Below are 21,713 nucleotides of genomic sequence, written 5' to 3'. Positions count from 1 at the left end.
GATATATTTTTTATTTCCTGGTTTAATTTTATCAGATAAACAGCCCCATTCAAGTGCATAAAGGACTCCCTCACACAGATGACATTATCTCCAAATGTTGTTCAACCCAGAATTATGAATTCAATTTGGTAGATGCAGCCTCAATTTGAGTGGAAGGGGCTCTCAAGGCCTGCAAAGTCCCTTCACAATCAGGTGGCTGGGAGCACACCTGCCTTCAGCATAAGTGCAGAAGAAGGGATAACAGACTTTCCAGACCTTCCTCATCCCCAGTAAACTAATGCTTGCAACTGCAGGTGGTTTCTTTAGGGTAGGCTGGTAGCAGGTGATGTAGTTTCCTAAGTTAATTTAAAGCAAATTACTTTGGGGGTGCAGGTGCTGCAGCTGTTTACCCAGGCTGAGATGCTGCCAAGGTAAGTTTCCCCTATGCCTGGACTAGCTCATGAAGACTGCTCTGCTCTCAATCTACAGTTTGGATGTATAGTGAAATGTTACAACTCTATGGCATGTCATGCAGTTATTTTAATAGTTCTTTGACCTGATGGTCTATGAATCTGTGTAATCAGTGGTCCTCTTGCATTTGTCTGGCTAGTGTTGTCTTCCTTCAGATACCTGTTCTTCTAGCTATCCCAGGTGGGCAAGAGGAATTTTTTTGCTTATGAAAATCAGTGGAAAAGGGCTCTGAAATCAGTGAAAGGGCTTCTTGCAGCCTGAGGCCTGTAAGTTTGCAATCTCCTTCTGCGGGAATCACAGAGCTAGTGGTGTCCTTGGGCAGCTGCCCCTGCACAGGCTCCTTTCTTTGCAGTGACCCTGGGCATTCCCAGGAAGAGCTGGCAGCAAGCAGGAAAGATCCCATACCTGCTTTCCATCAACAGATGTCTGTGCCTTCTGTACAGACACCTGGATTTTGTCAAAATGGCATCTTTCAGCAGAGAAAGGGCTCTGCCAAAAGGCTGTGGGCTTCTGGAGCAGCCTGCCCCTTGTCGTGGTGACCTTCTGTGCTGCAGCAATGCGTACCGCACTGCGTGTGATGGGAGGGCCCCTCTAAAGCTCCCTAGTTTCCCTGTTTAACAATAATAAGCTGCATATCAAATTCTATTCTGTACGACATTAATGCGAGCATGAAGAAACAGCAGGGCTTACTCTTGATTTGCACATGCTTAAATGATGGGAGTGTTTGGGGGGTTTTTTATTATTATTATTTTTCAGCCTTTTTGAAAACCTAGTTTTAAATAAAACCTATATGCCTTTTCTACAAGCTGGTGTGATCACAGAAAGTCTGTCCCAGGCTACTCTGTCCTCCACTTCTTCAAAGTGTAAGTTTTTAATAGAGAGTGTGTGAATAGGGTTGAGGAAGAGAGTGTCTCCTTATGCCTCATTAGCTTGCACTAAAATTTTTCTCCATCAACAGCTTTTTGACTAAGCTGTGGCTTGAATTTTAAACAGTCCGGTGACTGTGCTGTTTGCTTAGCTAAGGTGGTTTTATTAGTGCTGCGGAATAAGAGGTAGGATCTTTGCGGGAATTTTTGCCTTTGACTGAGTATAAGTAGAGCTGGTTGAGGGAAAAGCACTTCTGAAATCCCCAGTTGCTATTCAGACTTTTAAGGTTAAGGTGCATCACACACAAGCAGCAAATACAAATTACCAAAGCTTGTAGTTTCTGTCCTCTATAAAATATAGCATCCATCAAAATGGACAATGTTTCACTATAATGAAGTTCAGTTGCCAAAGAGTCTTGGACCTCTGTGTTTTGGCATCAGTTGTTATTTAAAAACAAACAAACAAAAAAACCACTTTGCACCAACATGGTTTTGAATTTCTTGCAACTACTGATTGGTTTGGCTACCTGTCAAAAATATTTTGCCTGCTCATTTCGTGCTGCAGTGATTCCAGGCAGGCTTCAGCTTTCGTCCTGCAGAGCCCTTGGAAGAAGGATGCCATCAGGCAGCCTCCGCAGGCTCGCTTGGGGTCTCTCCTGGACCACCACTTCAGTCTGGAAATCAGTCCCTGATGTTCTTCTCTCCTCCTCTCATCAGTGTGATAAGATGACTGGTAGTGCTGGAAAGAAAGCTAGCACGGAAAGAAAGTAGCATGACATAGATCACATTTTTCTCAGGGAAAGATTTGATCGGTCTGCCTGGTTCCTACAAAACCTTCCTTTTCCTGTTATAGCAGCAGTGCGGGCAGATGTGAAGCTCCTTTCTGTGTAATCCTTCCAGTACAAGGCATTTTATGATAGTGATAAAAACTTGATTCAAACATTTTCACTTTTTCTATAGTTATGCTTGAAATCTTTGCGTATGAAAGATGGTAATTTCCTTTTCTGGAACACAGTTTTGGATTGGAGAGGGAAGCAAGGGAAGTGGTTCATACTCTAACCTAGGAGATGAAGGCTTTGCACCAGGGGTCGGAGGACAGAGTGATGTTCCCACTTGTGCCACCACCCTCCTGTCTGAGCTCAGACCAGGGACGTGACTCCTCACTACCAGGGTTTCTTCTCGTGCAAAGTGGCACTGATGACGATTCCTGACTTGATGAGCTATCTACTTGAATGCAGACTAGATGTGTAAACTGTGTAAATGTGTAAGTTAACATTCTAGTTCCCCACTATGCGCTAGGGTGCTAGTATCATAGGCTAAAATACCCAAAATATTAGAAAATGATTGTATATACCCCATGCATCTAATTCTAGCAATTCCTATTCCATGGTAGCAAGAGGAGCTCTGTGGAGAAAGCTTGCCATGTGGATATGGGATTACTATATTAACTTATTTTAACTGAGCACAAACGCATTTCTTTCCCTGCTTTTTCAAAGCAAAAGAGATTTTATGTGTCTGTTTTCCCAGTATCTCCTACAGAAAAATCAATGAAAATATTCCTTCGTATGTGGAGGCTTTTTCTTCACAGTTTATGAAAGGAAGAAAGTTCTTCAAATTGTCATGCAAAGGAAGCGTCTCCTGTTATGATTCAGTCTTTCCTAGGCACAGTCCTGTTCTCCTGGGAACTGCATAAATCCAACACTAAAGCGGCAGGGAGGAAAAGACAAGTCGTTTCAGAAATATGAGCTGCCGAATTAGCATTTTCTCCCATTACTGCAGGCCTCACGAAGAATGCTTATAATAGGTCTTCTGGTTTTGTTCACCCAAAAGGAATATACTCAGAGTTGCAGAACATCTGGTGCTTGATGATTTTTCATGTATTCTGGAAACGTGGCTGTCATACATGCATCCTCACCGGTATTTTTGAAGAATGCATTTCTACAACACATTTTGTTGAACTTAGCCTGGATGCTTTATCATGGGGGCAAAGAGCATACATATTTTTCCCGTCTGGCTGAAGTCATTCGCACCTGGCTGGGTGTTTACCACACCGGTGCCCAATGCAGTCACACAGGTAGCGGCCCAAACTTTTTCGGCTTTGCATAAAGTAATCAACTGGGTGAAATTTGGAGCCTATTGAAATCAGTGGGATTATTGCCGTTGAGTTCTTAATGGGACCACAATACACTAAACTCCAGCTTAACCTTTCCAGAAATTTCCCTTGCTAATTTTGGCTTGAATTATAAAAATGGACAGATGCTGGAGAACCAAAGGAAGAAAATATCACCCTTTCCCTTTTAAATGTGACCTCGTGCAAAGCTCTGTGTTGTTGAGGAGTGACAAAGCAAATCCCGTCTCAATACCTTGTGGATCTGTTTTTATCTTTCTATGCTTAGGTCAGTATTCTGTAACTCTCATTTGCCAATTAAGCCACATAAGAGGCTACAGGATGTAGTTTTGCAGACACTTCTTCAGGCAACAAAACTGATTTGAGGAGATGAAGACCTTCTCCCCTCCCTGTTGTTCCCTCTCTTGCAGTACCCGGTAGTAGCGGTAGTATCAGCAGATAAACAAGATTGGGGAACTACCAACCTGAGATCAGCTTTAACCCAAGAAAAGTGATTGGTATAATCCAGATCTGTCTTGCAGTCCAGTTCATCCTGCGACTGCACAAATAGTTGAGCGTACAGAGGTAAAAGCTGTGCTACCAGCAGAAATGCTCTGGAAACCAAAACCGAAGGCAACCAGCCGGGTCCTTCTCTTCCCTCCCCTCTTCCAGGGCCAGGATGGCGGTGGGAAGGCTGAATCCTTCCTCTCAGGGGCAGGGAGCTGGATGTCAGCAAGTAAAAAAGATATTTCTGAGGAATATGCTCCACCACCTGTCTTCACGGGAAGTTTTGTTCATAATCAAATGGTTGACCATCACTTGGGCGCATCCCTTGCCTCATGGCTAGGTTTGGGGAGGATGCCTCATGGCAGGATGGGAGAGTAATGATTTCCCTGCAGAGCTGGGCTGGAAAATGCCACTAGTTGTTAAATTTCAATGGTGCTGTTCAGTGAAGAGAAACATTAAAACCTGAAACTGTTGCCAAGATTTGGGTTAGCAAATGTGCATCTCTGCTTATGAGGAAGAATATGCAGAAACAAGTGCTTTATCTCCTGTATTTAAGGATGCAAGTAACCTGGTTCACTGAGATCCTTATTGCAGCCTGGGACTGCTACATGCCACTGTAATCCAAGTAATAATCACCAGCAGTAAAGGCCCAGGTAGTCAGTCTGCTCATAGAAAAGTAGGCTCTTTTGAGATTCAAGCTGGAGAAAAAGCAATGCACCATTTAGCTGGAGAAAAAAGATGTGCAGTTTGGGGGGAAAAATATAAAACAAAGATATATTCCATCTAGGACAGAAGCAGTAAGCTAACTGTAGGAAAGAGCTCTGGATGTTGGGAGTCCAGGCCAGCTAGGATCTGGAGCTTCGTCCAAGTCCCCACACAGGCTCTGCACAGACTGAAATCCATCTCTCATGCCTCAGCGCCTCTCACCCTTGGCACGATCCCGGCCTTCCCGAACCCAGCAGGAGTTCTGTCAATGGTGTCAGCAGAGGCAGGAATTCACCTCAAATAGACCACGGTTTTCTGGAAGGTCTGATGCAGTTCAGAAAAGATTTGGGACATGCAATGCCACAGAGTCTGTCTTGTTCTTGCTTGATGCCAGGAATGCCAGGCTGCGTGCTCTGCGGGTGCAGGCTATCAGCTGTGTCTTTGATCTGTTGTTATGTTTGTGTATGATACATGAAGAAAAGGGGTGAAAAAGTGATTTGATATGCATGCCCTGGCTTTGGAAAAAAAAATGCATTTTGGATTTTTAAGTAAACCAAAACATCTGAAATAAATGTAAGGTTCCAAAATTCACTTTGCATGATTAATGCTTTTGAATAACTTGCGGTTAACTTTCCAAGAAATGAGAATCTTTAGTTTCCTGTTAGATAGCTGCTGCTCGATAAAAGATTTTGAAATTGGATGTTACAGGTCATGGAATTGTATTTATATACCCATTTCATGCTTCAGAAAATCAGCTTCTTAAAATGTAATACTTGATTACAGAAAAATGCTGCCTCTCAAAATAAATAAAATGGCTGCTGTTCCTTTTCCTATCGGAGGGAGGATGTGACAGCCTAGGTGAGCTATGAGAAGTAGCATCAAAATGCCAGATGCTCTAATGAAGCTGTTGCGCTTACCCTTTTTAAAAACAACTGGCAAGTTCTGTTTTATCAGAAAATGAGTTCCCCATCATCTAATAAAGCAGACACCCAGGGCTGGCTGTGAACCAACTAGGGGATTTGGAAGTGTGTGTTTGCTGGAGAGGGTAATGTTAATGGGTGCTTTGAATTTGCTCTCGCTTCCACTCGTGCAATAAAGTTTTACGGTGGCTTCCTGAGCTGAGCTGCCCTGGATGTCATTAGGGATACGTGGGCGTGCAGTGCTGGTGAAACGGCTGCACGGGATGATGAGAAACTCTGGCTGAAGAAAATGGCATGGGCTCGTACCTTTGTTCGGTGGGTGCTGGGGCAACCTGCTTTGCTGGATGCTCCTGGAAAATTCCCCGAGGAGCCTCTGGCAGCAAGCCTGGAGCAGAGGGATGCCTGGAGGAGCAAGCTCCTCGACAGCAAGCATTGCCTGATTGCAATGTTATTGCTCTGAAGGAAATGTTGATGTGCACGCACAGATATTTCATGCTAAAGGAGCTGTAGCTGGTTGGTTTGTTGGGACCATACGTGTTCCTGCCGTGATCCTTACCTTCTCTGTGTGGTTTGTGGGACGAGCTCTGCCACTCTCCACAAAGAGGATTTGAGGCCCTTCGGAGGGACTAGCCAAAGCAACAAGAACATTCTCCTGAGATTTTTTCTTTTTTTTTTAAATGTATTCTTTCTTGCACATGAAGGAATTACAGCCTAGAAAATACTGTTTAATATTATGTTTTGCGAATTCAGCTGTGATTGTGATCCTCAGCTAGCGAAAAAGGTTTCTAAGGGTTTGTTTCTTGTTCGTTTTAACCAAAACTCTCTGAACAACAATGATCTTCTAGTATGGTAGTCACCTTTTTCTAGGGCCAGAGGTACATAGCTTATTGTAGATCAGTGTGGTATGTGCCACTCTTCCATTTTCTCAGACTCTAAATGTCCATTTTCCCAATTTTGTATGACTTCCTGCTGCTGAAATTGCCTTTTAAGCAAAAATGTCACTCTAAATGGCTATTTCCACATCAAAAGATATTTGCGTAAAAGTATGCCTCTTTTCAAAAATGGTGGTCTTTCCCTTAGAAATTATGTGTACCTTGATAAAGATGTTTACGGAAATGTTCACATTTAGAGGTTGTAAAGGGAGACAAAAATGAAATACAAAATCCACCTAAAATCTATCAGCACAAATATTTCAGTGTTCTTGTCAGCATGGGGGTAAGGAGCAACAACATGTGAAGAGAGTGGCTCGTTTGCTTTTAAGGAGAGGCTGGACCTGGAAAGACTCTGCTGCCATCACACAGAATTGCTAATGCAATCAGTGCCTGTCTCGCCTTTCAGCCCGATTCTGGAAATGTAATATATTCTAAAAGTAAGATTTCATCTTTTTTTCTCTGACAGCAGTTTGAAAGACACCTTCAAAGGAATCCCAGCACCATTTAGCGTTTGGAAATCAAGTTTTCCTGGATTGCATGTTCCAGCATTCTGCTACGCTCAAGGTTTTGGTTTGCAGGAAGGTACCAATGTTGCTATCAATTCAACTTTTTATACAAAGACAATCCCATACCTTGTAAGGTTTCTGCATTATTAGTATACTTCTGAAGTTGGCAAGAAATAATGAAGGTGGCTTTTGTAGCAAAGTAGCTAGAAATAATGGAGCTTACCACCCAAAGCACTTGTGAGGTCTTGCATAGAGGTAAAATGCCTTAATTTACAGGTATTTCATTCACAATATCCAGAAGTCTGAGCTTACGGTGTGTTGGTTCTCAAAGTACAACATATGTAGAGTGATGGGAGGCAAAAATGACCGATGTGTATAAGTAGGCAATTATTATATGTAAAGTTCTAATAGCAATGTGAGAACTCAGTGTTAGAATTGAAAGGGGTGTGTGACTTCAGACTGCACATGCTACCAGCTCAGCTTTTGATTTGCAGAATTTGCATGCTGGTTGGATTTCAGTGCTGGAAGTTTATTTCTGAATGTTCATTTCTCTTCTGAAAATATTAAAGGCTCCAAAGAAAAATGATGCCCCACAGTGTCAGAGCAGGAAGAAGAGTTCTGTTCCTAACCTGGATTATACCTATAATCATATTACTCAGTCTCTATCTCATTATGCAACTCCATCACCATCTCATCTTTCCTGCAAAAGATGATCGACCACCCTCTTTTGATTTATTCCCATCTCTTATACTGCTGAATCAGAAATCAGTTTCATATTCTAAATGTCCTCAGTATATCACTTCATGATTTTTTTTTGTTTTGTTTGTTTGTTTTTTTTAATAAGTGCTATAATATCTGATGCTTTGCAAGACTCTCTCCTGTAATTTCAGGATCTTGTGAACTTCTGAGAATTCCTCTCTGTTTACATGGCAGGAATGGTCTGGCTCATTTTTCTCCCTGAACCTTTTTCCCAGTGTCTACTTGTATATTATAGTTTTAATCTAAACTTGACTAGGCGAGCAATTTAAATGATGTTAGGAAAACCCTTCCAAATCATAATGGATGTTTCTATGCATAAGGCTGAAGATCTCATGTGCTGTGCAAATTCTTTCAGTGAGAGAAAGCAGCTAGAAAATGGAAGGAGGTTAGGGATTAAACATATCTTTTCAACCTTAAAGTCAAGGCTTGGAAGGCGAAGACAGTTGCTGTAGGCATCTGTTTTGCAGTGTTTATGATCAGTGTAATTATATGCTAAAATAACAAAGGCGGCAAGCAGCATTAGGAACTGTATACCGTTTTGCAAAATAGGACAAACAGCTGAAATGATCATCTGAAAATAGACATAATGTAATTACAGACCTTAGCACGTGTGTCCAATAACAAACATTAGTCTTAGTTTTAAATTACAGATCAATATTTTGCAGCTCCTGATGTATCCTGCAAGGAGATTACCTTGTCAGCCAGGAGCTGCAGCAATGCCACGCTGCTGCTGCAAGACCCTGCGCTTCCCTTCTTTGAACTTCTGAGGTTCCTCTCTGCCCACCTCTCCAGCCTGTCCAGGTCCTTCTGAATGGCAGCACAGCCTTCTGGTTTATTGGCCACTCCTCCCTGAGCTTGCCTATGAGGATGTTATGGGAGGCAGTGTCAAAAGTCTTGCTGAAGTCAAGGTAGACAACATCCACTGCTCTCCCCTCATCTACCCAGCCAGTCATTCCACCAGAGAAGGCTATCAGATTGGTTAGGCATGATTTCCCCTTGGTGAAGCCATGCTGACTACTCCTGATCACCTTCTTATCCTTCATATACTTGGAAAGGGATGCTGAAATCCGTTCCAGGGTAAGACATCTGCAACATCTCTGCACTGTAATGGTAGCTCTGTTTCTCACAAAATATGGGGGTAAACATAATACAGTAGCCTTTAGCAGTATGGGGGCGGGATGGGACTAGAGTCCTTTTACATCTAACTATTTACATCTCGTTTAGGTTTTCAAAGATAGTCTGTTCTGCAAAAAGTGCAGACATCAGAGTTGTGGGTGGGTCTTGAGGAAAAAGCAGGCGGTACTTCCACTTTAAAAAATAGGGGGAAAAGAAAAATAAGACTGCCAGTTAGAGAAGCAGAGGAGTTAATTTTCTAACACAGATGTGAGCTGAGGTGAAGTTGTTCAAAGCCTTGAAATGGAAGCTATTTCATTTAGAGATGACAATAGGAGAGCTTAGAGGGTTGAAATATAGAAAGATAATGGACAACACAAAACGCACTGGCTCTGTTCCGCCTTCTGGCCTCGCACATCTGAGGGTTATTGGGTGTTACAGTGCAGAGATTTGAAACTACTCAACCCTTTTATTCCAGCAACTGAACATTGCCTTTAATACCCGTTTCTGTATAATGGAGGCATGATGATCCTTTTCCCCCTTTTTTTTTTTTTAATTTTTTCTGTTGCAATATCATTGTACATGAGATCATAAATCCTTCTGGTCACTCTGTTTGAATTGTTAACGTCTGCACATTTGTTCTGGTAAGTGTAATAAATATCTTGAACAAAAGGTAACAGTGAAAGTTAGCAAAAAACCATGTAGATGAAATTCCTGTCCACACAGACAACAATAAAATGTCTTACACAGGCACCACTGAAATCCTTTGCCTATTGCACTGGAAGCCTGTTGCATCAGAAGACAAGGGCATTGTACAGAGTTAGGTATAATGGGGCCCTGAGCTGCTACTATACAACAAACCCATAATAACCATGTTTAAGTTCTGTGCAAGTCCTCTCCTCCGGAATGATTTTCCCCTTAGATGCGTTTGCAGAAGCAGCACAAACAAGAGCTATATTGATCAAGAGTTTTTTTTTTTAAAAAAAAGAAAAACCCAAAGCTGCAGTGCTAAAATTGTTTCTCCTAGCTTGAGACTCTGAGAAGAATTCAATATGCTATATTTCAATATGCTATATTCAATATGCTATATTCAATCCTGCCTTCCCTCCTCAACATTTTAAATAACGCAATCAGCAGCAGCACTTTGGAGGCAATGGGCAGCGGCAGGTGTAGCTTGGTTGAAGACAGCCATAGTGTAGCTATTGGTAGTTTAAACCAATGGTTCCCATTAACTCTTCGCTACGTGCGTACCATTGCTTCCTCTCCTGTCAGGGACATTTCTGCAGTGAAAGCCCAGTCGTTATATGACCAGAGCTTTTATGTGTACCTGACAGTTCAGCGCTTCACCAGAGCGTCAGGTTCACTTTATGAGCAGTAATTTCTTGCCTAGTTCCCTGCTCACTTAGATCTGAGGAACGTGCAAGAACAAGTGGTCTGGAGCATGCTGCTGCTGCCTCTTCCGGGCTGTCGTCTTCCCTCCGGGCTCTTCAGGCCAGGTAGGGAACAGCCAATGGACTGGATGCACAGTCGCTACCTGCTCCGACTGGCCAGCTTTCCTCCATACGCACATCTCTGTGCGGCTGTTTAAATACACATGAGCAGAATAAAAATGCTGTAGAACCACAATTCATCCCCAAAAGTTTTTTGTGTTGGCAGAAGCATATGTTCAATACTACAAGTGTGGGTGATTAATCCCGAGATGCCTGTTCTTGTAGTAATACAGACATGAGCTTTTTATGGCAGTATTGCCTGACCTTTGCTCAAATCTCTATAGCCACCGAGCATAAGTATTAAATATTCTCTTAAACGCCACACTGAAATGAATATATGACAGAAACTGAGATTCGATTTTGTTCAGTAACAGTAAAAAAAAAAGCCATACTGCACACTTGTCCTCACTGATGTGCCCACTCTATGACAGGAGAGAGTATCTCTGCCTTCATTCTCTGTCACTGTTTCCCACTTAGAAATGCACAGCTGCAACCAGTATCTTTTTGTATTTTTGTTACAGCAGCAGTGTAGATAAACACACAGTTGGTATTGTTAACCAAGATCAAATCGATAATTAAAAGAAAAAGTAGTTTTACATAATCAGAATTTTACATAAGTATTTTATGAGTCTAGAGATAAAGCTAGGAAATTTATCCTACTTGTTATGATGCCAACTTTAATGTTAATTAACAAAATCAGACAGCAATTAAACCGTGATCAAATTAGTCTTTATTCATTCATTATATATAACTTCTGTATGGAGAAACTGCCTGGAAATGTAAAAGTTGGGTCTTGTCTCCTGCAATGCCATGAAACAGAACTAACAGCAAAAAGCGACAGACTTAGCACAGGAATATAGATGCACACAGCAGAGGGAAATTACATTCTAGCACAAGCCCTTAAAAAGGGTACTGTAATTCTGTTTAACCAAAATTCATATTTAACAACAAATGATATGGTTTTCTACAAAACGTTTCATGCTGCCACATGCAAATTCCTGTTACTTAAGTACATCCTGTTTGGGCGCTTTTAAGTTTTTCCAATGCCTCAAAATTACTTGGTATTCTTCACTTTCAGTCTTGTTAGATATATATTTTTAAGACAACACGCATAACTGCAGCAGTTCCTGTTTCTTTGTCTTCACCTGCTATAAGATCCAGCACGTCACCAATTTTCACCTGGAAACAGAGAGAGAAGATGAACGATCATAAATATTTTCTGGGGAAAGCAAATTCCCACAGTTTTCGTGCAATTTTAATTTTGTTCCTTTCTTTCCATTTATTATTCTTATCTCACAGGAGAGGAGGAAGGAAGGCTCTACTAGTCCTGTTATGGATCCTCCAGCCATGATTTTCTAAGAAAGCCCAGGCACTAAGCAATAAAATGTCTCGTCATGACCCTCCCTGCCAAGGTCTTTACCCTTCCTCTCTAAGAACCAATACCTAGCTCTGGGAAAAAGGTGTAAGGTAGTAATTTTTAGTTATGATAGATAGTACTGACTGACTTTTCCTACCAACCTCTTTTGTATCAGCACAGACATAAAACAGCAAAATTCAAAATTCTCCCTCCTTGCTTAAAAACAGTTTAAAGTATTTTAAAGAACAGAGTACCGGTCAACTATTTATGCTCCTTTCAAAGTTCACAAAAGACAGCACTATACCTCTCAGAAACTAGCCCCAGCTTGAAGTGATCAGGAATTAAAGCTCCTCTTCCTGCTGCCCTCTGACCGCAGGAACGGGATCACCCTCGCACGGAGGGTGTGTAGGACTGCGTTTGTCGCCCTTCTGGGAAGTTCTGCTGAGAAGCAGCATGAGCAGCTGGGTCTCCTACCCTCTGACTCGTCTTCCAAATGCTTCCTTTCCTGCTCTATTACAGATCCAATAACCTTTCCTGAGCAAGCGCAGTTTCCCTTTCTATCATGAAACATTCTTTTTCTTTAATCGTGTGCCTGCTCCACCAGTATCTTTCGTAGATTTAACGATTTCTGCTCCATCAACCGCAACTATAATTTCCTTCAGCAACTGATAAAGTTCTGTCCTTGCTGCCATCTGCCTTCTCTCCACTTTCACCCTTAGTTTTTACTCTCTAATACCGCATGTCTCCTCTCTTAGGGATAGCGTCTTACCCGGGGAACTACTGTCACTCACACACAGAGCTGGATGTGCTCTTAGCAATGCTAGTTGCCTTTGAAGAGCGATTTAGTGGCTAGCTCTTCTGACCCAAGTAAAAGGAGTGAGAAGAGGTCACGCCTTGACTATTTTCTTGCACAGTATTAGAAGTATTAAAATTTCAAAAAGTCTTACAGTTCTACTTTTCTTCCATAGTTTTTCTCCATTCAGCCGGAGTTCATTATTGTAGAATGCATCTTCTACTTTACTGAAGGAAAACAAGGTTTTATTGCAGCAAAGGAGGTTTTCGAACTATGTTAAGTATAGGGATTTTTCTGTCCATAGGGGTAATGCTTCCAACAACATCTACTGGTTCTTTTAAAAAAATTTTTTCATACTTTAAAAACTTGTGTTATACATGTGTTTATAGCTGTTACTTGGTTGTAATGTTTTCTAAGTTATTTAGTATTTTGAATATCAATACTGAATATCAAGAATAAATTTTATTCAAAAACTCCATTGCTGGGTCGCTAGCAGCACCCTGCTGTATTAAAGTTGATTGATAGAATAGAAAACATGCTTTTTGTGCTATTCTTTGTGCTGTCTTCTTGCATTTTTCTCTTTGTTCAGACAACTGAAGCAACATTCTTATTTCGGAGTTTCTTAAGATGCATAGTCAATTGGAAATCAAATATTATTTTCTCTTCTTTTTTAATTAAGGTGGTTTCAGGTACCAGACTTAACTTCCTTAACCTGCTACCTCAACCTCTCAAGTTCAAGTAACTTCACAACCCTTTTAAAAAATGTTTCTCTAGGGGAAAAAAAAAAATCACAATTTGTAAGGATATCTGACTGAATATATACAAAGTGGTGAGGTGTACAAAACAAATAATACAGATTTTTTAATTATTATTATTTCTGTGTGTTATAATAGGTTTAGGTGTTACTTTGTAGCATTAGTCGGTGAAGATGTTTCAGGCAGAAGTGCAGTACACTGACAGTGACCCTTTCTAGTTATTTGCTTATTCTAAAGATTGTGAGTATGATCGTAATGAGTATGGTGATGAGGTTTTCAACAATAAAAGGATACTTAAATAGAAAATAAGGATGTTAATAACAATACCAGGAAGTCCAGAAAAATTACTTGCGTTGTTTTGGGTTTTTTTTGAGGAGATCTTCTACAATAATTAAAGTCAAGTCACTATCCCATTGAACTGAGCAGAAAGCAAACATTGGCTCTAATAAATGCATTTTAAGGCTCTGTTTTGGAGTAGTATATATGTAGTAGTTCTGTTGAATTGAATTTGAGTTGCAGTGTTTGTTTACAAATGGGGGGAATCTCATATATCGTAAGGATAAGTGTAATTCTGAAGTTGCCAAATCTGGCACTGAAGCTAGGAAGGAAAAGATCTAAGTTAGTTGGCTCCCAACGGACAACCCAGACTTCTTGGCTCTCCAGGTTCCCTTCTGCCATCCAGCAGCAGAGCCAGACACCCTGGAAAGCATCGTGTTCCCTGAGCAACGGGCAGCTGCTGGACAGGCTGAAAACAGGGGTGTGCCTATGGTCCGCTCTCCTTCCGGGCCTGAAAGGGCTGGTGGGATCCTCTTGAGAACGGGCATTTGCGCTCATTATTTCAGTGCCTTTATGTGTGTGGGGGGTCCTTCTTCTAAAACATCGCGCGGGACAAAGTTTCCCGGCTAGAGGTGCCCCCGCCCGCCGGCACTGCTCCCGCCTGCCCACGGCTGCCCTTGGGCTCCCCCTCGGAACCTGGCTGCTGTGATGCAAAGACGTGGGAATTCAGAAGGCTGGAGGGAGTCAGTTACAGCTGGGGAGGCGGAAGGATCGGGCACTCGGTGCTTGGCCCGGCGCATTTCACGTGATGTATGGCGGGGACCTGTAGACGAGGAGCAGAACCGCGGACACTCTACTGTCCGGTGAGTGTCCTATCTGCTAGATTAATAAGTCGTCGTCCTCTGCTAAAGATTAATAAACAGACAATAATTACGGCTGGCTGAGGGCGGACTATGCTTTAATTATCTAGTGTAATAATATTGTCATTTTGTTCTGCTAACGTTGTGTTACGGGAGGGCACGTGTAAGAGAAGGAGCAACTTTTTCATGTTATTCTTAAGTATGAAGTAAAATAACAGCAGTTCGATACACAGAGCTTGTGGAATTTAGCCAATATTATCTCCTTAGAATAGCAGCTTTTTTGGTGTTCTCATCATTTACTTAGCTTTACTAGGTTACCTTTACTTCAAAGAAATTGCTGTGTGTCTTTCACTGCGTGCTGAAAGTGAGGAGATTGAACTTTTTTTCCCCGTACTCTAAGGAATATTTAATGTTACTAGCAAACACACGTATCTTATCTTTTGGCCAAAATGTAGGGAACAGTTCACCTCATCAGACACACAAAAAAATCAAGTAGAATACTTTTCACTGAGGCCTGTGAGTTTTATATAGGAAGCAATGTACCACCATGAAGGTATAAAAGGAATAAACATCTCATAATGCGTAATGTCTAAAAGCACGTATTTTTAATAGCAGGTTCTTACAGTTGATAATGAAGAATTAGAGACATTTCTTCCAGCCTACATGAACATATTAATATTAAAGTTTTTAGTAGATAATCTGCATTCAAGAAACAGCAGCTACACACTTATCCATGCGTTAACGAACTGAACAATACCATCTTGTGCAAGCATTTAAATTACTGAATAACAAACCCTTCTATAAAACTGGTAACAGTATTTTTATTATATTACAGTATATTAGTTAAGATAATGATTCGTTTTAATTTGTAATTATAATACGCTTCTGTTGTGAAAATGGAATTGTATTCTATATGTGGTATGTATGCACTTTTGTACTTTTACAAGTATATAAATATATGTATACTTATATATAATAGTCATCTATAAGTAGGTATATATGTATATAAATAGTTGTAACTTGAAAATGATCAGTCGGACTTTCTTAAAGAATGATTGCGGGTGCAGAGAATTGCCTTGATCACAAGATTCTTTTTATTATGTATCATCAGCAAGACCTCTCGTCTTTGTATTGTGTTTTTATTTGGCACCAAATATAAAATCCGGTATTTCGAAGCTTCATTAGTTCTGATGCTCATTGGACCATTTGCTTTTAATTGCATGCTGGCAGTTTTCAAATCAAAAACATAATTCCAAAATAATAACTCTTTGTTTCAAAGGTGTGAAACAAAATGTTTTAATTGCATCTTATTTGACCTGAGTCTGGGATAGCTTTGGTTTTCCTGATGTTGCATCTTTTAGAAAGTTAGCTGTTAACCAAGATATGTGCTGAGCTTCAGTTTTCACTTTTCTCCAGTTTTTATTAAGGAATGATTATTCAGATCTTCCTTTATCTTTTCCTTCCAGCTTGCTTGTCTTACCTTAGAGGAATTCTCCTAAAGCATTCTTCCAATCTGAGTAGCAGTAGTAGCGCTGAGTAGTGAAAAGGAGGGAAAAAAAAAAAATTCTGTTGTATATCCCCACTTAGATATTTTGTGTTGTCCCCTGCTCCCTCTTATTTTCTTCCCTTCTGGCTCTGTGATTACTAGTTTACCAACTTCTAGTGGTTTGCTCCAATTCTGCAGTATAGGAATTGGCTTGAAAACCTAAACATTTTGATTTCCATTTGAAAATATTCTGTAGTAGGATCAGCTGATTTGCTTACTTGCACCTCAGGCGCGAAAGGGTTGTGTGTCTTGTGCACGTCCGCATTTTGTGCCACATCCCTTAGAGCTAAGCCTAATACGGTGTAGTAAAGTCTAAGATCCAAAAACTGACTATCAGTGTATATGGGATATCAGGGCAAAATATGACATTTAGTGTTACATACTTTTCTTAAAGTTTAACATAGCTTTCTGATGACGCAGTAGGAAATACACTATCTTCTTGGGATTTTTCGTAAAGAACTGTAATGGCTTAACCGAAGTTCATAAATAGTATTGAGTTAGTAACACTGGGTATTGACCTTCGTCAGTACTTATCGGGTGGTTTACAGGTTGGTGTGGGCCAGTTAGGTTTCACATTGGTATGTCTTTACAGAGTTTGCACAAGTTTAAGTGAAGTGATTTTTAGAACTGTTAAGCTGCCATAATTTATATGTAGATCAATTCATAAATGCAGATCCTGAAGGAAGGAATTATGTGGGATATCTAAGGGGTTTATAGTGGCTCTACGTCCACCTGAAGGAGATTTTCTGGTGGCAAAATGGTGAAGGCAGTTCTCTTAAGGATGCTGTTTACAAGGCTATGTATTGGGGCTATACTGAAGATGAGCGTGTCAGAGGCTATTTTGGCTCCTCAAATGGTCCAGTATGAGCAGCTTTTATAACTCCATCCATGTTTTGTTTTGTCTGGATGTATGTGCTACCTGTCGTGGTGCTGTAATACAAAATCTTACCCTGAATCTGAAAGAAAAAGTCACAGCTACTCAGTATTCAAGTGTTTGCAGGGTTTTTTAACAATATTTTGAGATTATTTTAAATAAATTTCTATACAACAGTATTAGAAAGGAAGGCTAAGACTAAATTTTTTATTTTTTCCAGTACAGATTCTCTCTCTCTTATTTCATCACAATTCCCACGCGGACACTGTAAGTACAGTTTTGATAGATTAGTTGCCTTATTCTCTAGCTCCGGACAGAACCAGGCCCGTCTTTTTTAGTAACATTGACAAATTTCAGACCTTGGCTAAAGGATAGGCACGAAGAGTTGAACGAAAGCTATTTGAAAAAGGAATGTGACTGTGGAAAATGTAAAATATTCTGGGGCCAAGTAAACATAATGCTGGGTGTAGATGAACATAATCAGCATGTGACAGTTTACCAATTGTAAGCGTCAGTTTGCAGCTGTGTACTCATGATGGCCAGTGAGATCCGATCGGGGTGTTTGCTTTGTAGATCCCCAACAGATTTAAAGTATCTTTTTATGAACATGTCCACAGATGTTTATCTCAAGTAATTTGCAAAATCAGTTTTCAGGGAAACAGAAATACAACTCAGTCTTTTATAGGAGAGGTAAGGCTAAAATCATGCTCTAATAAAACAAATATTTGTTTTTTTCCTTACAAAAAGCATGTTTCTGTTGTTTAGAGGCTATAGGCTGCCAGTAAGAAAAAAATGAGTGTTAATGCAAATCTACAGATTCCTCTGTTTTGAATTAATGCAATCCATATCAAAAGACAGGGTTTTTAACTGAAAATTTATTCCAGCACGTATATTGCACTTTACAGTGAGTTCTGCTTCTGTGATGACTTTAGATTATGTCCCACAATGATAATATAAAAGCATTTGACTGTAATAAGAAGTAGGCACTTAGTACAGGGTGGAGAATTTAATGCAGACAACTTCCATCTATATCTTGCCAAGGTAGTTTATTATTCTAGAGAAGGTTAAATGACTTTTATTTTTTCTCCTTATCAGAAAAAGACGTACAGTTTTAAACAAGTTCCTGGCTATCTTACATTGTTCGCAGTATAGTTTACATGCTTGATAGGTCTATAGATGGCCGAGAAAGTCATTAAAATAGCTGGCTAGTACAAAAGTTCAGACTGGAAATCACCGGTGGGCTGTTAATGACCAGTGGCTGTAGATTAAAAATAGTTATAAAAATATACGTCCTGATTCCAGAAGGTGCTGATACTGCTTTGTTTTTGTTTTGTTCTTTAGTGAGATAGAAGATGAACTCAGCTGAAATCACTGATGATGATGAAGGTAAAATGTTACACTTTGTGTAATTTATAATCAGGCAAAAATATATATTGAATGAAAACTTTCATAACCTGATGAAGAATGCAGCTGCATCAAGGAAAATTGTATTAATGATTTTTGAAAAGCTATCTAAAACATCCTACTATTTTTTTTTGTTCACGGTATTTTCTCCTCTATTTCCTTCCTCCCACTCCAAAAAACCCTTCTTCCTACCGTAACTTTATTTATTTATACTTTCAGCTCTTCTTCGGGGAAGAAAATGGCATTTACTAGATGTTTGTATGGTTCCTTGCATAATAAAAAATTGACTTTGGGGTGGCCTTAACATGCACTTATTATATAAGTGATAAAAAAGAGTTATGTTGTTCAAAATACATTTTCATAAAAAGAAACAAAGCACAAAAGACATTGTTTTAAGGGTATCATGGTTTTCTGGAGAGAGTGCTTTATCATTCTAAACCTTCTCTTTTTCCAGTAGAAATTCCTAGAAAAGATATAGTGAAAGTAGAAACAGAAAATGAAGATGAAGCTCTAGACTTCTCGGTAACATCCAGATCTTCTGAGGAACACTCACTGGATGGCGCAGTTGCTTGCCTACAGGAATCCAACAAACGGAAACAGACGTCGCTTGGTTGTGATGGTTCAGGGAGCCAGCAAGATGTCTTACCCAGTGTGAAGAAAAGACGCTTTGCACAAGAGGTGACTTCTCTATACACAGCTCTGATTTTTCTGTTCGCATCTTGTAGGCTAAATTTAGTGCTGTTACAGGCAAAATGCAAGTCACTTAACTAGTTTTACATTAGTAATGAGTTAGAGGCAAGTATAGCTAATCTTGACCCAATCTGCACACGACTTGTCTGGCTATTTCTTTAAATGATGTGGGAGCTGTCATATTTATGAAACACATTTATAGGTTCATTTACTCATTTGGAAGTTTTTTTGTTGTTTTTCATAGAACATAGGAACAGGTAGTGGTTTGGATTAACTAAGTTTGACTGATTATAGCCCCTCTCATGTCACACAGTCCTTGGCTATTCAGTGGGAGAAATAGGGCTGTAACTTTGCCATCTATGAACGGATTTTGATGTCAGTGAGGCAGGTATGAATGTACATATTGACTGAAAGATAAAAATGCAGGGATGCAGAAGATTTCAACAGATAAGAATGGAAGGTATTACAACTTCTGAACTGGTGCAACATCCCAGCTGTGACAATCCAGACATTTGTCTAACCAGTGAAGGAGAGTCCATAATCTTTTCAGTTACCCTATTCTAGTGTTTCACCTCTCATGTTTGAATTCTGTATGTTGGATTTTGATTTTGTTGTATCTACCTGTATCTTCCTAAGAATTATTTGCAATATCCATGTGTTTGCAAAAAAAAAAAAAAGAAAGAAAGAAAGAAAAATCCCAAACTGTAAATATTTACTGTAAGTTGATAAAATGCTTGCTTCAGATTTCAAACAATGAGGAAGAGTTAGAAAATGATTGAGAACATGAGTTTCTTAAGAACTTAGTGCTGTTTTTCTATAGAAACCATTTAGAAGATGAGAAATCCAGTGAATCTACACTTCCTTGCCTTTCAGAATTAAAGAAATCTTAGACTCCCCTTTTTAAAAAGACAGTATCAAGATACTACATTTTTAGGTTTTTATTGTTTGAATTGAATAATATTTTAATTTTACTCATTCTCAGAAACCTGTTCAGGAGTTGTACAACGTTGTAAAGATAAAAATAGCTATATAAACCTTTCACATCAGAAAGAAGAGAATAAGCATAATTTTGGTGTCTGATAGCCTTGGCAGTGTTTTCAAAAGCTAACCTAAAGAGAATGTTGAAACATTAAATGCAGTTGGTGGAGGCAGTGGCAAGGTCACAGGATTAGGAGTCAGAAAATCTGAATTCTGTTCTTGGCTCTGTTGCTGACTTGTTGCCACCCAAGTTCTCTGCAGCCCAAGATCCTCATATGCAAGGTGGAGGATAATGACACTTAATTTGGGAGAGTATTTAGAGCTCTGTGGGGTAAAAGTGTTTAGGATTACAATTGCATTTCTATACTATGGGGAAAGCCATGAACCAACACAAAAAACAATGAAATGAAACAAAACAAAAAAAACCCCTAAATAATACTTTACTGTATTTTTGATTTTTTTTATAATGCATTTATTAATTTGATATATGTAACACAATTAAGTCCTCTGGAGAAAATTTGGCAGTGCATATTTATGTAATGATACCTGCTTAAGAGGCACGCATTTATAGCTAATATTTTTAAGGCAGTTTTGCTAATACAGTATTTATTCATTCAAAGGGCCCCCATTCAAACCTGAAGAACAGAGACACTGGCTCACCCACTCAGGTAAATACAGAGCAGCCAAACGAGAACAAGAATCCTAATACAGCACGGCTCTGTGAAGAAGAACCCTTCAGTGACATAAGCACTCCATCTTATAAAAAACCTCTCTATGGCATCTCACACAAAATTACAGAGAAGAAGAACCCACCAGGAACAGAGCAGTTTGCTTCTTACGATTTGTTTGAAAAAATCAGTCCCAGCCGTCCCTCGCATCTTCAAACTTTGAACGATCAGCGCACAAGAGACTCTGCTGCAACCATTGCTGTGACAACTGCCACCACAGATTCCGATCCAAATCTATATTCGATACCGAAAATGTTTTACACGCTTAACACCCTCAATTCCAATGTGACCCAGCTTCACAGCAAAGTTGACCTGTTGTCTCTGGAGGTCAGCTGAATTAAGAAGCAAGTCAGTCCAGCAGAGTCTGTCGCAGAGTTCAAGCCTCCTCCTGAGTACCGGCTGACTTCTGCAGAGCTCAAACAAATGATGGATCAAAGCACATCAGGTGGAGACTTAGCCTGCCGGTTGCTAGTGCAGCTCTTCCCAGAGCTCTTCAACGATGATTCATTCAACAGAAACTGCAGTGCGTGCGGCTTCCTCAACAGAAGGAAACTTGATTCTCTTCATCTGCAGCTTATCCGTAACTATGTGGAAGTTTGTTATCCTTCTGTGAAGAACACAGCTGTGTGGCATGTGGAGTGTTTGCCTCAAGTCAATGATTTTTTCCATAGATTTTGGGCCAAAAGGGAGATGGAAAATAGTCAACAGAATGTGCAATCATCCAGTTTTTATGAGACTGAACAGGTAGAATCCTCTCATTTTATTGAGGATAAAGAGCAGGAAGAAGCTCCTAATCCAGACTTCCCTGTGCCTTCTCCGTATTTGCTGTCTGATAAGGAGGTAAGAGAGATAGCACAGCAGAGCCTTTCAGTTGGAAACTTCGCTGCCCGGCTTCTGGTAAGACTCTTTCCAGAACTCTTTACTCCAGAGAATCTCAGACTGCAATATAACCACTCAGGTGCTTGTAACAAAAAACAGCTCGATCCCATCAGACTGAGACTGATCCGTCATTCCATGGAAGCAGTTTACCCTGTGGAGAAAAAGGAAGAAGTGTGGCGTTACGAATGTATACCGAGCATTGATGAAAGATGCCGGCG

The 21,713-nt window shown here is 40.1% G+C and overlaps 1 pseudogene; it reads left to right on the top strand.

Moving 5' to 3' along the window:
* The first annotated feature begins 18,168 nt into the window (after positions 1-18,168).
* LOC136996421 (BEN domain-containing protein 3-like) lies at positions 18,169-21,399 on the top strand (annotated as a pseudogene).
* Positions 21,400-21,713: the final 314 nt, after the last annotated feature.

The sequence above is a fragment of the Apteryx mantelli genome, unplaced genomic scaffold, assembly GCF_036417845.1.
Source record: "Apteryx mantelli isolate bAptMan1 unplaced genomic scaffold, bAptMan1.hap1 HAP1_SCAFFOLD_39, whole genome shotgun sequence".
NCBI classification, from domain to species: domain Eukaryota; kingdom Metazoa; phylum Chordata; class Aves; order Apterygiformes; family Apterygidae; genus Apteryx; species Apteryx mantelli.
The sequence above is the reverse complement of the archived record's forward strand: the minus strand, read 5'-3'. Positions and strand labels throughout refer to the sequence as shown.